The sequence below is a fragment of the Mesoplodon bidens genome, assembly GCF_964165515.1.
Source record: "Mesoplodon bidens genome assembly, chromosome: 16".
NCBI lineage: Eukaryota > Metazoa > Chordata > Mammalia > Artiodactyla > Ziphiidae > Mesoplodon > Mesoplodon bidens.
In genome coordinates, this window is record NC_138173.1 from 66,012,014 (window position 1) to 66,026,146 (window position 14,133).

Here is a 14,133-nt window from a genome sequence, read left to right on the forward strand (position 1 = left end):
ATTCAGCAACAGATCTCCTTGTTTTCCTGACCTTGAAGGTAAGATTGAGGACATGGCTTTTAGCACAGACTTCTGAACATCAGCATTCAGATTGTTTTGCAGGATTTGCTGTGTTGATGTGCATTTTCATATTTCAAATTACTAGCAAGGTTCCTATTCTCTCCTGCAAGGAAAAGTTCCAGACTCTATAATCTAAGAAAGCTCAATTTAAGACAGATTAAGAAGATAAGAAGTTAAAAGGAAACTATTAAAACAACTAGAAGAAAAAAAAAATTTCAGGTCTTCTATTTAAGATGCTCTCCAAACTGCAGAAACCTCAACTCAAACTGATGAGGCAGACACTACTCATTGGTTAACACAACCCCGTTCCTTATCCCTTCCTGCATTGCTGCTTTTGCTATAGAGGTTAGAAAAACCAGGTACTTGCTACTGTAGCTTCACTTACAGCTAGCAGAGGCCATGTGACAGTTCCAGCCAATGAGACTGGATGTCTACCAAGGGCTGCTGGGAAGACTTGCTTTTTTTCTGGTAAAAGGGTCAGACTTGGCTGATGCTGCTCATTTCATTTTGCTCTGCTTTAACCGCAGACGTGATGCTTAAGGCTGTAACAGCCACCTGAGAGCTACAAATGAGCCACTGCACTAATACCAAGTAGGCTCCAGACTACTGGTTTGTGGGAAATATAAATTCTTATTTGTTTAAAGCACTTCTCCTAGGATTTTCTGTTACCTGCAGCCAAAAGCACTCCTAAGGGTAACCATTGTCTTAAACAACAAAGAAATGTATTCCTTTTTTCTTTTTTTAACCTAAGAAGAGAAATGATAACTTCTTTCATCTCTCCCTTAGGATTAAGTTTTCACTGCCATTCCCCAATAGCTTTCCTTTCACATGCTGTTGTATAGAATTGGATCAGCCAGTCCATTCCTGAATTGATCACTAGCAGGGGAGATAGAATGACATTCTAGACTTACACTGATTGTTGGGTGGAACAGACATTTATTTAGGCATCAACCAAAACATGCTCAACAGTGGATAAATGTGATCACAGTATAGGTAGGGACTTCCTGAACATAAAAACAATAAGAACACATCACACACTCAAGGGCTGGTAGATATGAGCTTATTGAAATTAAAGAGTATTCATAAAGCAACCCATTATAAACAAAAAGAAAAAGCAAATGAGAGAGCTGGGAGAAATACTTGCAACTTATATAGCAAATGAAGTGTTAATATCTCATAAATCACTTCTGAGAATTTACCCTAAGGAAATCATTGAGGACATAGGCAAAGATTTAGTCACAAGGATGTCTGTAGTAGTACTGCGTTTAATAATGAAAATTTGCAAGTAAGATGAATTTCTAGCAATAAGGTACTAGTTAAGTAAAATATGATACAAACTTACAATGGAATGCTTTAAGACTGTTAAAAAGTAATGTTGTTGGGACTTCCCTGGTGGCACAGTGGTTAAGAATCCGCCTGCCAATGCAGGGGATATGGGTTCAAGCCCTGGTCCAGGAAGATCCCACATGCCGCGGAGCAACTAAGCCCGTGCGCCACAACTACTGAGTCTGCACTCTAGAGCCTGCGTGCCACAACTACCGAAGCCCATGAGCCACAACTACTGAAGCCCGTGCGCCTAGAGCCTGTGCTCTGCAACAAGACAAGCCACCGCAACGAGAAGCCCATGCACCACAACGAAGAGTAGCCCCCGCTCGCCGCAATCGCATGCAGCAATGAGGACCCAATGCAGCCAAAACCAAAATAAATAAATAAATAGATATAAAATTAAAAAAAATAAAGTTATAAAAATTATTAAAACAAAAAATCTGCCTGCCAATGCACGGAACATGGGTTCAATCCCTGGTCCGGGAAGATCCCACATGCTGCGGAGCAACTAAGCCCGTGCGCCACAGCTACTGAGCCTGCACTCTACAGACTGTGAGCTATAACTACTGAGCCCACGTGCCACAACTACTAAAGCCCACGTGCCTATAGCCCATGCTCCACAACAAGAGAAGCCACTGCAATGAGCAGCCCGCGCAGCACAGCGAAGAATAGCCTCCCTCACCGCAACTAGAGAAAGCCCGCGGGCAGCAATGAAAGACCCAAAGCAGCCAAAAATAAATAAATAAATAAATTTATAAAAAACAAAAAAAGTCATGTTGTAGAAATATATGTACTGTCATGGAAAGACCACTGTGATGTATTACTAAGTGACAAAAGTAGAATACAGATCATGTATATCATGTGATTCTATCTTCCTGTGTGTAAATAAGTATCTAGAAGGCTATATGTCCCAGAGTTAACAATAGCTATTTTTGGTAGGTGATATATTTGCTGATTTTCTTTTTATAGTGAGCTACTTTTCTTAAAAAAGAAAAAAGAACAAAAGAAAAAGATAAATAAAAGGAACTTAATTTGGGGAACAAATACCAAAAAGTAAAAGAACACCTCCACAGAAAAATGGGCAGTGGGTCTGAGCAAAACATGTTCATAAAAAAAGTGCAATGAGCCAAAAAACACATATGGGAGTTTTCATTCTTGGTAATAATCCAACATGCAATTAAGACAAAACTGACATGCAATTATTTTTTCCCTTCCTTTTCTTCTTTCTTTCTTGCCCATTGAACTGGAAAGCTTCTCCCACAAGAAAAGAATGCTGTTTTGGGGATGGAATGAAATGTGCAATCTCACAGGTAAAACTTTTTGATGAAAAATTTGTCAATGGGCAGTTTCAAAAAAGCTCATTCTCACTGACCCCACAAGTCTACATCAGAACATAGAGTCTATGGAATGGAATAGAGGTTCCCAGTAAGGCTCATGTCCAGAATTTCCATGTCAGTTTTCTACGTAACGAAGAATGATTGATTGGAAACAGTCTAATTGTTCAGGCAGAGAGAAAGGGTTAAATCTCTTATGCTGGATTCACATGCTACATTATTAAACAAGTATTTGAAAGCATATTTAATTACAGAGATTTAATGCCCTAGGGAAATGTTCAGGATATGAAGAGGAGTTAAAGAAAAGCAGGTTGTAAAGAAGCATATGTGATATCCTAATTTTGAAGAAAAGAAGCAAAATCATATTCATGTGCTTAAATTCAGCATACCTTTAAGAAAGATTGAAATAATAAGTCAAAATGTTAATAATAGGCGTTTCAGGTAGTGGGATTATGAACAATTTTGGTGTTCTTTACATTTCTGTACTCTCAAATTTTGCACAATAAACATTCATTTGTACATTACTAACCAGAAGAAAAATCTGAAAACTATAAAGATATGCAATGAGCCCTGTGTGACAACCTTTGTTGAAATTAATAAGCACTAATATCTTTCAGGTACCCACAAAGTGCCAGGCACTGTGCTATATGTGAATTGTTTCAATTCATTCTCACAACAATTCTGTGATGAAACTACTCTTTTGGGACCCATTTTATAGATGAGGAAATTGAGGCACAAACAGCTAAAGGGATTTGCCCAAAGTCATACGGCTAATAGATTCAAACTCAGGTTTGTCTGACTCCAGAGTCCATATTCTGAACCAACTCATAAGGACACTATTTCTCCAGAATGAAAGTCCTAGGTACACATTTCCTCCTTACATTTATTGATTAACTATTTATTTATTTATTTGTTTTGTGGTACGTGGGCTGCTCACTGTTGTGGCCTCTCCCGTTGCAGGGCACAGGCTCCGGACACGCAGGCTCAGCGGCCATGGCTCACGGGCCCAGCTGCTCCGCGGCATGTGGGATCATCCCGGACCAGGGCACGAACCCGTGTCCCCTCCATCGGCAGATGGACTCTCAACCACTGCGCCACCAGGGAAGCCCCTAAAGAGGGATTTTAAGAAAGGAAAAATGTGAATTTAAGATTAATGCTTCAGGGATCCAGAGAGGGCAAGCAGAGTCAAGGTCAAGGTTGATGAGTCCTGGGTCAAGGCATCTTTTCAGCCAGGAGAGGCGCCAAGGCAGACAGCTAACAGGAAGGATACCTTAGCCAGGTTGGGGTCTCAGGGAATGGAATTGAAGTTGCTATTGGAAGCTGGACCTCTCCTGGCTTGAGGGCACCCAGCAGGAGCACACCGGCTTCCCGCGGGGTGACAGAGGTCGGTTCCAGGGAGAACTTTTAAGCAGTGAAAGGGCTAAATTCTCACAGTTCCTACAGTGCCTATACAGATGCTGAGGTTTGACAACTGGAGCTCAGAGACCTGTCCAGACCCTCGCAGGAAGCCAGGCACAAAACAAGTGTTCCATGATTATAAATGAATCTGTGTAGTAGGCGGTACACGGAGCATCACCTGAAGATTTTTTTTTTTTTCTTTTTCTAGAGAGGAGAACCATTCACTTCGGGAAGAAGCCACTGGAATAGGAGAAACTGCATAAAACAGGGGAGGGAGGGAGGGGCCCAAGGCCGCTGGGTGGGTTAAAATGATACGGGAGGTAAGGAACTGGGTGGGGGACAGAGAGGCAGCCTTCGCTTCCATAATGTTGAAATCACACACTTGTGTGTCTGTCTTTTCACCGGACTGTGACTTCCTTCTACAGCTTGTATCCCCATCGCCTAGCAGGGCGCCCGGTTCCCCTAAGTGCTCCATAGATGATGAACTGAATGGAGGCAGCTCCTCGCTTCGGTTAGGTCCTGGGCTTTTGTAGAGAAAGCAAGATAAACACATACCCCCGCCGGAGGCCAGGGTTCTCTTGTTCCTTTGCGGGAGACTACTGGGCATTCACAGGGATAGTTTAATACTCCGGAGTGGAGGGACTGGTGCAGACAGCCGGCCCTCTGCACTGATTTGCCAACCTCAGCCCTGTGGGACAGCTGGAGACGTCGAAGGAGGTGGGAAAGTGCATGCGCCCCTCTTACCAGGCCCGCGGATGCTGGTGGTACCCAAGGAGGCGCCCGGATCACTAGAGATAGAGCTAAGCCAGGGGTCTTCTGCGCGAAGTGCTCCCGTCTCCGACCATCCTGGTTCATCTACTTCACTAAACTCGCCTTCCCCATCTGGCAAGTGGGAAGGCTTTCAGCCTCCAGGACCCCTGGGGGCGGGGCGGGGGGCAGAGAGCAGGACTGCTGAAACCACTGCACGCAAGTGAATGGGCATCACCACGGGGTTCGAGCTGGCTCTCTGGGGCCGCGGCGCGACCGCGGCCAGGTCCCCCAGCCCGGTGCGGAGCGTGCCCTCCCCGCGCCATCTGGGCCCCCGGCGGCCCAGGCCCTCCCCGCCTCCGCGCGCGGCCCTCCGGGGCAAGATGCCCCGAGCTGCTCCGGCCGCGGGCGGAGGGGCTCGCGGGGCGGCGGGCCGGGCGGCGGGGAGCTGGGGGGCGCGGGCAGCGCTGGGGCCGAGGACGCACGCGGCCAGTCGGGCGGCGCGCGCTTTCCCCTCCCCCGCAGCCCGGAGCGCGAGCCGCCGTGACGTCACGGGCCGCCCTCCAGCCCCGCGCTCCAGCGGGCCGAGCGCGTGCGGCCGCCGAGCACATGGGCCCGCGGGCCGGGCGGACTCCGGGCGGCCGGGACCCGGAGAATCAGCGAGGGGCCGCGAGCGAGGATGGGCCCCGGCACGCGCCTGGAACCCCCTGAGTGGATTTCCACACGGAAAGGCTGTTGGCGGCCCCGGTGACCTGCGGAGACACGGCTGAATCCACCTTCCAGTAAGTTAGAATTCTGTCCTCTGCATTTCTGGAAACTCGGAAACCTCGGCCTTGCGGGTCGGGATGCGCGGTGAGTAACTGGACGGAAGGAAGGGGCTTGCGGATGCCAATGGGTGTGTTCACCGTGCCCTTTTCTCATCCCCAGACTCTGGACTGGCAGCGAGTTTGGGCGTTTGGGGTGGGGGGAGGGGAAGAGGGTGACATCAAATGGCCCTTGCAGTGAGATAATTCTGGATTTGTGCTCTTGCTGAAAAGCGTGTTATTATCTAACCTCCCAATATAGACCCCCCCCCTCCCGTCGGTACGGGTTTGGATCCGCAGAGACGGTCTGGAGGCCCCTTTTGCTAACCGAGAGGTCTGTGAACCATACGATGCGACCTCCATCCTCTGACCGTCTCCTCCCCCTTAACCCCTACAAGGTGATTTCCGAAAACTCAGCAACTCTGTTTTTTGAAACTTTCTCTGCTTTTGCATTGCACTTACTGATTTGCCGGGGCCCTCACTCCCCTATCATGGTAATTCTTTTGGCATGGATTGTTGATTTGGTTAGATTTATCCTCCCTAGGCTAATGTGCTCTTACTTATGCCAGTGTTTGGGGTCCGGAGTGTAGGCTTTCGGGAAGCGCAGCCATGAGGCTGCATGTGTTCGGTGCGCGGATACACCATGCATTTTCCTGAGAGTTGGCAGGCATGGAATATTCTTGTGTTCACTCGAGCCCCTGACTTCAGGCCCTTCTGTAAGTTGGGAGAAGAGAGGAACTCCCTTGTGAGGGGTTTTAGGGAGAAGAGGGTGAGGTTGTGGTGTTCCCTTTCTGGTCTTCTGTTCTCCAGAGAGAGGCTGGCAGCCCCGTCTCATCCCTCCGTTCCCCCACCACTTGGCGTCCTGGCTACTGGAGCTGTTTAGTTGCTGGAGAAAACCCTGAAGAAACGTGTGTTTGTCTGCGGTGGCTGGGCGGGGCTCTGAGGAGGTAGGGACTGCATCTGCTCTGCTGCTTGTCATAGGGTGTCGCAGGCCTCTTTTGCATACTGGCAGTGACAAGTTGAGGCTTGTTCATTTGACACAGTCCTGTGGTCACAGTGAATCTCTCTAAAGCTCTAACCAGTGGAGAAGAGGGTTGTATGGATCCTCTGAACTCTGAGTGGGACTTCCTGAAAGATTTATTAGGAGAAAAACCTTCCTGGAAGCAGCAGCAGAACACACACAGAATCGCTGGCTGGGCAGAGCCTCGTGGCCTGGTCTCCACTATCTGGGAGCAGTTACATCTTGGAGGTGAGGAGTGCCTCGTGGTCTGAGGCCTTGGCACGAGGGCCCGACTGGAATTCCATGCATGGGTCTGGTGATGGAAAGGCTCGGTGGGTGCAGGGCAGATCATAATGCTGTACCCAGTGAACTCCCCGGGGGGATTTGTTATGTGATCACATTTTTGTTTTGCCTGGTTAAGCGTGGCTTTTATTCTTGTTGTTGCTTTGCCGACTTTGAGTGCAGAATTTTGCATAAACCAGGCTTCCCCTGAAAAGTAGAAGAAATCAGTTTCTTTTTCTGGTTGCTTTTCCTCTCTCTTCCTCCGTCTCCTCTCCGTCCCTCCCCCATGCTGTCCGGTTTGTCCTTTCTGTCCAGGGCTGGAGCTTTTCCGGACTGGAAAGAGGGAGTTCTGAAATATCAGAACTCACCCCCTCCGCACCCCCCACCAGCCCCGCAACTGATTTGTGTGATTGCTGGTCTGAAACCCGGTGAATTCTCACCGTCCATATCCAGTTGATCTCTTGTGCTTTAGCTTTTTTTTCTTCCTCCTAAATGGCAGGCAGGCAGGCTGGGTTTGGGAATCTCTGTCCCAGGGCCTTCTGCCTGCCCGGGATGGACAGTTTTCTCGGACAGCTCAAGTAAAGAACCTCCTGGACGATAAGACAGCCTTCCTTTATTCCTCTTTGTGTGATTCTCCCTGAATTTGGTCACACCAATGGCGGTGTTGACCCTTTCCTGCGGAAGTGAGGACCTGGGATAGTTGCTGGTCCGTATTCTTTGGCGAGGTAGCCGCGGGCCTGCTAACGAATGGCTGCACTTCACTGTGTGTTAGATGTCAGATGGCCTCCTGGATGCTCAAGCTTTTTACTTTGTATTTCCTTTCCTAGTTGGCTGGAGACATGGCATTCTCCCTGTTTGTTTGTTTTTTTAAAAACTCCGGATGCTGGTTTGTAATCTCTGTAAGAGGCCAGGACTCCTTTATATACCCTGTGTCTGCTGGGTGGGGGGAAACCCTGAATCAAGATGGAAACAGAGCAACGACGTGGAATAATTTGGACCCTGGATGAGTTCCGTTGGTGGTCACTTTTACCCCTTCCCTAGGAAACCTCAGAAACTCTAGGCCTTACAGGAGAATGCTGCTAAAATGGGTCCTTTGACAGGTTCTTCCTCGATCTCTTCCGTTTTTCTGGTCCCCAGTAATCTAAGGATCTAATAACAGTAATAGTAAATGATAATAATAATAGTTTCTTTCTTTTTTTTTTTTTTTTTGGCCATGCCGTGTGGCACGCGGCATCTTAGTTCCCCCACCAGGAATCGAACCCGCACCCCCTGCAGTGGAAGAGTGGAGTCTTAACCACTGGACTGCCAGGGAAGTCCCAATAATAGAAGTAGTTTCTATAGTAACATTGAAATCGTATATCAGGCCAAGCATGTTCTTCCCATTTCATGCTCGCTATAGCCTCACCAAGGCAGTTACGATAAAACGTCTAGCAGTGATGGAGTTCTTATGACGGGCCAGCCTCAGTTCTAAATGCTTTAGATATGTTATCTCATTTAATCTCCCAACCATCACATAAGGTAGTATTATTATCACTATTTTGCAGATGGGGGACCCACAGCTCAGAGAGATTAAAAATATCCCTACCCTCACCGCCAGGTCACACAGCTAAGGAGTGGCAGAGCCACTGGGATTTGGACCTGGGCCATCTGGCTCCCTGGGGCCACTCCTAGAAGTTAGAGGACAGTGAAACTAAAAGCAAGCAATGATGCTTCTCGGCCTGGAGCAGGAAGGATCAGGTGTGCTCCCCAGGCTGCCCTCCTCCCCCGGCACAGATGGAACCCCCAAACCCTGTGTGAAGACACTGCCTGCTCTGGCTGCCAGCCCGTTCCACCAACACTGGGGTCAAGAAGCCATGGGAGGGGGGCTGCAGTGTTTGGAAAATTCTGGACGGGGGTCTGGGGAGCCTGCGCAGAGCCTCAGTCTTGGTGTGAAATCTGTGGGCATTTGCAAAACGCTCCATCCAGGCGTCCTGCTTGGCTTTGTGACCAGCATATAATCACTGTGAACGTTCAGAGCAGATGGGAGACACAGCTCTTTCTGCAAATGATCACATACCCTCCCCCCCATCCCCCGCCCCCACTCCCCAAACTATCTGAGTACCTGTCTCTCTCCTGGGTGTGTTTTGGTCCTGTAGCAGCCCTAACAATACAAGGATTGTGGTGGCCCCTCTCCCAACCCTGTCATTAAAAACAAAAACAATGCCAGCCCATAAACACAAGATTCACATACACGAGGCCAAAACGGTCTCAGTCATTTTTTAATTCCAGAATTCTGAATGTTTTTCTTTTATTTTCTCTTCCTCTTTTTTCTGAGGGGGGCAGGCAGGGGTATGGGGTGTTGTTTTGCTGGTGCCTGGTGGGTAATCTGAGCCCCAGGGCTATTTGTTTACCTGCCTCTTTTCCCTCCTGGACCATGCATTTCTTGGGAACAGCAGGGGGTGGGGAAGGGGTGGGGGATGCTGGCAGTCATCTTCATCTGGTGGCTCACGCAGCCCTGGGACTTTGTTGGATCAGGTGGCTGTCAAGAACTGCTTTATTTTCAAGGAAACAAGTGATGTCCAGTCTCCAGTCATTGTCTTCTTAGATGTGAAACAGCCCGACAGGGTGGGAAGCAGAGGGTTTGCCCTGAGGGAAGGGACAGTGAAGAAAGGAAGGAAAACTGAAAGCATCAGAAGGCACCTGGGTTGTCTGAGGGGCGGTGCAGACCTGGGTTCCTTTGGGGCAAGTTACTTGACCTCTGTAAGCCTGTTTCCTCGCCTATGGAATGGGGATGGTAAAGCACCAGCTTCACCGGTGGCTGTGAGGAGGAAATAGGGGATGAACAGCTGGCGGGTGTTCAGCACAGCGCCTGGGCTCCTGGTAAGTGCTCAGCAAAAGTTAGCTCATATTATTACTGTTACAATTATTGGATTTTATTACTTCCTGTGGCTGCTTGGAGTGGTGGTTTCTGAATACGTTTTAATGCGTAAAGGTAACATTCTGGTTACATAGATCATAAAATGGCAGTGACTTCACTAGTGTTCTTTGCAAGCATCTGAACAAAACACTGGCTAATAGATGTAAGAAAGAGAAATGGGGAGAGGTCTCAGAAAGGACAGGAATCAGAGGGTGCCCCTCAGGTGTCAGCCTGCTTTTTAATATATATATATATATATATAAAGTTTTTTTCTTTTTTTGGTTGCGTTGGGTCTTCGTTGCTGCACGCAGGCTTTCTCTAGTTGCTGCGAGCCGGGGCTACTCTGCGTCGCGGTGCGCAGGCTTCTCAATGCGGTGGCTTCTCTTGTTGAGGAGCACGGGCTCTAGGCATGTGGGCTTCAGCAGTTGTGCACACAGGCTCAGCTGTTGTGGCTCGCGGGCTCTAGAGCACAGGCTCAGTAGTTGTGGCACACGGGCTTAGTTGCTCCATGGCATGTGGGATCTTCCCGGACCAGGGCTCGAACCCATGTCCCCTGCAGGACATTGGCAGGCGGATTCTTAACCACTGTGCCATCAGGGAAGTGCCGTCAGCCTGCTTTTGCAGGTTACTTCAGCTCTCGCTGCTGCACAGAGAGGAGAATAGTTTCCCTCTCCCAGGGATGATGCAAAGCACTTAGCACAGTGGAAGTAAGCTTTTGAGGAAGACATAAAAATGATTGTTATTATTGGTTATTCTTCAGGGCTCCCTTTCCCTGGTAATTTGGCCCTAACATTTGCTACTCTGTTTAAGATGGATTGGTTGAGCCATTCATTTACTGAGCATTTGCTGGGTGGCAGGCACTGTTCTAGCTCCTGGAGATCCAGCAGGGAAGAAAAGAAACAAAAATCTTTGTCCTCCTGGAGTTCCATGCTATCCAAGCCACACGGTGGGTACAGGGTAGTCCCCACAGGGAGTTGGGGAATGGATGGAGGCAGCGCAGGCAAAAACGACACCGACTCCTGACACCACTGTATTAGTAGATGTAAGGTGCTTAGCACAGGGCTGCCATGTGGTAGTGACTATGTAAGTGGTGGTTGCTATATTTATAATTATTGCCTTCCTTTGGGGGCTGCCTCATAAAATAGCAACCTCCCTAACTCCCATTTCCATTCCTGAGTCTCACTGTTGTCCATAGTACTTGTTATGGACTGAACGTTTGTGTTTCTCCAAAATACATATGTTGAAATATTAACCCCCAATGTGATGGTATTTGGAAATGGGGCCTTTGGGAGGTAATTATGGATAGGTGAGGTCATCAGGGTGGGGTCCTTGTGAGGTGATTAGTGCCCTTATCAGAAGAAATAGCAGGGAGCTTGCCTCCTCTCTCTGGCCATGTGAGGACACAGCAAGAAGGTAGTTGTTTACAAATCAGGAAGTTAGCTCTCATCAGAAACCAGATTGGCCAGAACCTTGGTCTTGGACTTCCTAGCTTCCAGAACTGTGAGAAATACATTTCAACCATTTAAGCTACCCTGTCTGTAGTATTTTGTTATGGCAGCCTGAACAAACTGAGACAGTACTAATCGTTACCTGATATACCGCGTATCTGTCTTCTCTCCTGAAATTGTAAACTCTGTAGGGCTGAGGGCTTCATTCATTCATTCATTTATTCATTTTCATCCATTTAACACATTCTTATTGCATGCCTACTCTGTGCCAAGCAGGGTTCTAGGTGCTGGGGATGCAGAAAGGAACAAGAAAGATGTTGCACGAATGGTGCTTGCATTGCAGCTGAGGTAGACACTGGGAACAGCAGACATAATAAACTGAGGACATTCACAGTGTATTTGAGGGTAATGTGTTCTATGGGAACAAGTGGAACAGAGTCAGGGTCTGGAGGGCTGGGGTGGGCTGCAGTGTTAAGGTGGCTTCAGGGCAGGCTCTGTTGACAAGCTGATACTGGAGCAGCCTTGAAAGAGGTGAAGGAGTTAGTCTTAGAGGATGGTGTTCCTGGCCCAGGGAAGAGCCAGGCTCGAGGCTGAGGGCAGGGCTGGGCCTGTGAGACGGAGGAGCAGGATGAAGAACGGATTGGAGTGGTGAGAGCAAGGTGGACAGAGGTGGAAGGGGAAACCAGAGCAGTGTTCAGGGACGTTGCACATGAAGTCTCCAGGCCTTTCTAAAAGACTCTGTCTTGTGCACAGTAAAATGGGGAGTGACTGAAGGGTTTAAAACAAAAAGCTGATTTGCTCTGATTTAGCTTTCAAAATGATCAATCTGGCTGCTGTGTTGAGAAGAGACTAAATCTAGGCCAGAAGCCAGGGCACCCGGGTCAAACTGCAGGGGATGCAGGTGCTTGGTCCAGGCTGGTAGTGGTGGACAGGAACTTCTGGACTGCTCACTGTTGTATCTCCAGGCATCTAAAACTGCCCTATCCAATGCGGTAGCCACTAGCTTTACGTGGCCACTGAGCACTTGAAATGAAGCTAGTCTGAATACTGAAGAGATATACTAAAATACACATCGGATTTCATCGGGCTTCAGTAGTTGTGGCATGCGGGCTCAGTAGTTGTGGCTTGTGGGCTCTAGAGCACAGGCTCAGTAGTTGTGGTGCACGGGCTTAGTTGTCCCACGGCATGTGGGATCTTCCTGGTTCAGGGCTCGAACCCATGTCCCCTGCACTGGCAGGCATATTCTTAACCACTGTGCCACCAGGGAAGCCCCACATCTCACTATTTTAAAAGTTGTAGTTAAATATTGTAACTCATGAGATTTGCACTGAAGCCAAATTTGCTGTTATCTGGTGAGATGCATGATGTTTGTTGCTGTCCATGATACGCTATGTCATGAACAATTACGTATAGTGTGTATTAAATGCTAGACACATGTGCATATACATCATGTGCACCTGTATTAGCTTTTTCTTAACTTCCATTTATTTAGCAGATATTTGTGGGATGCCTGTTGTGTGCCAAGCACTGTTCAAGGTCTTGGATGTTCAGTAGTGATCACAACAGATATGGTACCAGTTCTAAAGGAGCTTATTACTTAGTGGGGAGACAAGCAAACATACACCAAAAAGTAACTCTAGTGTAAGGAATATGAAAGAATATGAAATCAAATAATGTGGAAGATAGTGTGTATGAGGTGAGGGGATTCACACTGAAATCCTACATTTGAGTGAGACATGAAGATTTGGGGGAAGTTAGCCAGAGAAAGAGCAAAGCACAAAGGAGAGGATTGAGAAATATGACTGTAGAGTAAAGAAAAAAAGACTGCGAAAAAAAAAAAGAACAGCTTTAATAATAAAGAATAAAGAGTTCCCCAAAGTCAACAACAAAAAAACCAAACAGCCTCATAGTAACGTGAGTAAAAGATACATACAAACAGTTCTCAAAAGAAGAAAGCAAAATGGACAGTACATGTGAAAAGATTCCGAACCTCCCTGATATAGTCAGGTGTACTGAGGTCTGATCTGTAGACACTAGAGTCCACCCTGTTTAATAGACGGCGCTAGGTGGTTTGATAAATGCGCACAGCTGTGTAACATAGTCATGTAATCATCGTCATAAAGATACAGAACATTTCCATCCCCCGCCAAAGTCCCTCCTGCTTCTTTGTAGTCAACCTCCTCCCTGACCCTCAGCTTCTAACAATCACAGATTTGTTTCCTGACCTCATGGTTTGGTTTTGCCTTTTGTATAGAAATGGCATCGTCCAGGATGTAGCTCTTTGAACCCGGTTTCTCTCCTGAAAGTGAGATCTTCCACGTTGTATGTGTTAGTCATTGGGTGGATTAGATTGCAGAGTAGTTTCCTCTTCTCTGGATAAGCCACTGTTATCCATCTTCCAGTGTGCAAGGATACGTGCATTGTTTCTGGGGAGCATTTTTTCATGTTTTAAAACGTGCCCCAAAATAGGAAATCTGACGCAAGTCTTGGGGAGGCTGTGTGGGGCATGGGGTCCCCTGATTCAGCTAGTGAGTGTGGGGTTGCTTGAGAGACCAGTTGGCAGCACGCAATGAATTCAAAACATATGTGCAGCCCCATGCCTCAGTACCTTTGAGAATTCACAGCTCATGTTATGTGTTGTTGAAGGATACTTCGAGGTGGGTGTGAATGTCTAAAAGAAAATGGACTGGAAGGATCTAGATCAAATTCACTCTCATCGTCCTGGGAGGGAGGAGAGGATGGGGTTGGTGGTGACGGTCAAAGGCTACTTTAACTTTACCTTTAATGTTTTATAAAAGAAGAATATAGACACATGTATCACTTCTGCATTTTGAAAGCA

The 14,133-nt window shown here is 47.6% G+C and overlaps 1 long non-coding RNA gene across 23 annotated transcripts in view; it reads left to right on the forward strand.

The window, feature by feature from the left end:
* Window positions 1–5,433: 5,433 nt before the first annotated feature.
* The window catches only part of LOC308630271, a 369,427-nt gene continuing 360,727 nt past the window's right edge, over window positions 5,434–14,133 (forward strand). For 21 of the 23 annotated variants that reach the window (XR_014017791.1, XR_014017792.1, XR_014017794.1 and 18 more), the window contains exon 1: window positions 5,434–5,647. This is a non-coding gene — a long non-coding RNA (uncharacterized lncRNA). Of the gene's footprint in view, window positions 5,718–6,478; window positions 6,918–14,133 lie in introns of all 23 variants that reach the window. The other 2 variants (XR_014017793.1, XR_014017813.1) reach the window with 2 other exon arrangements.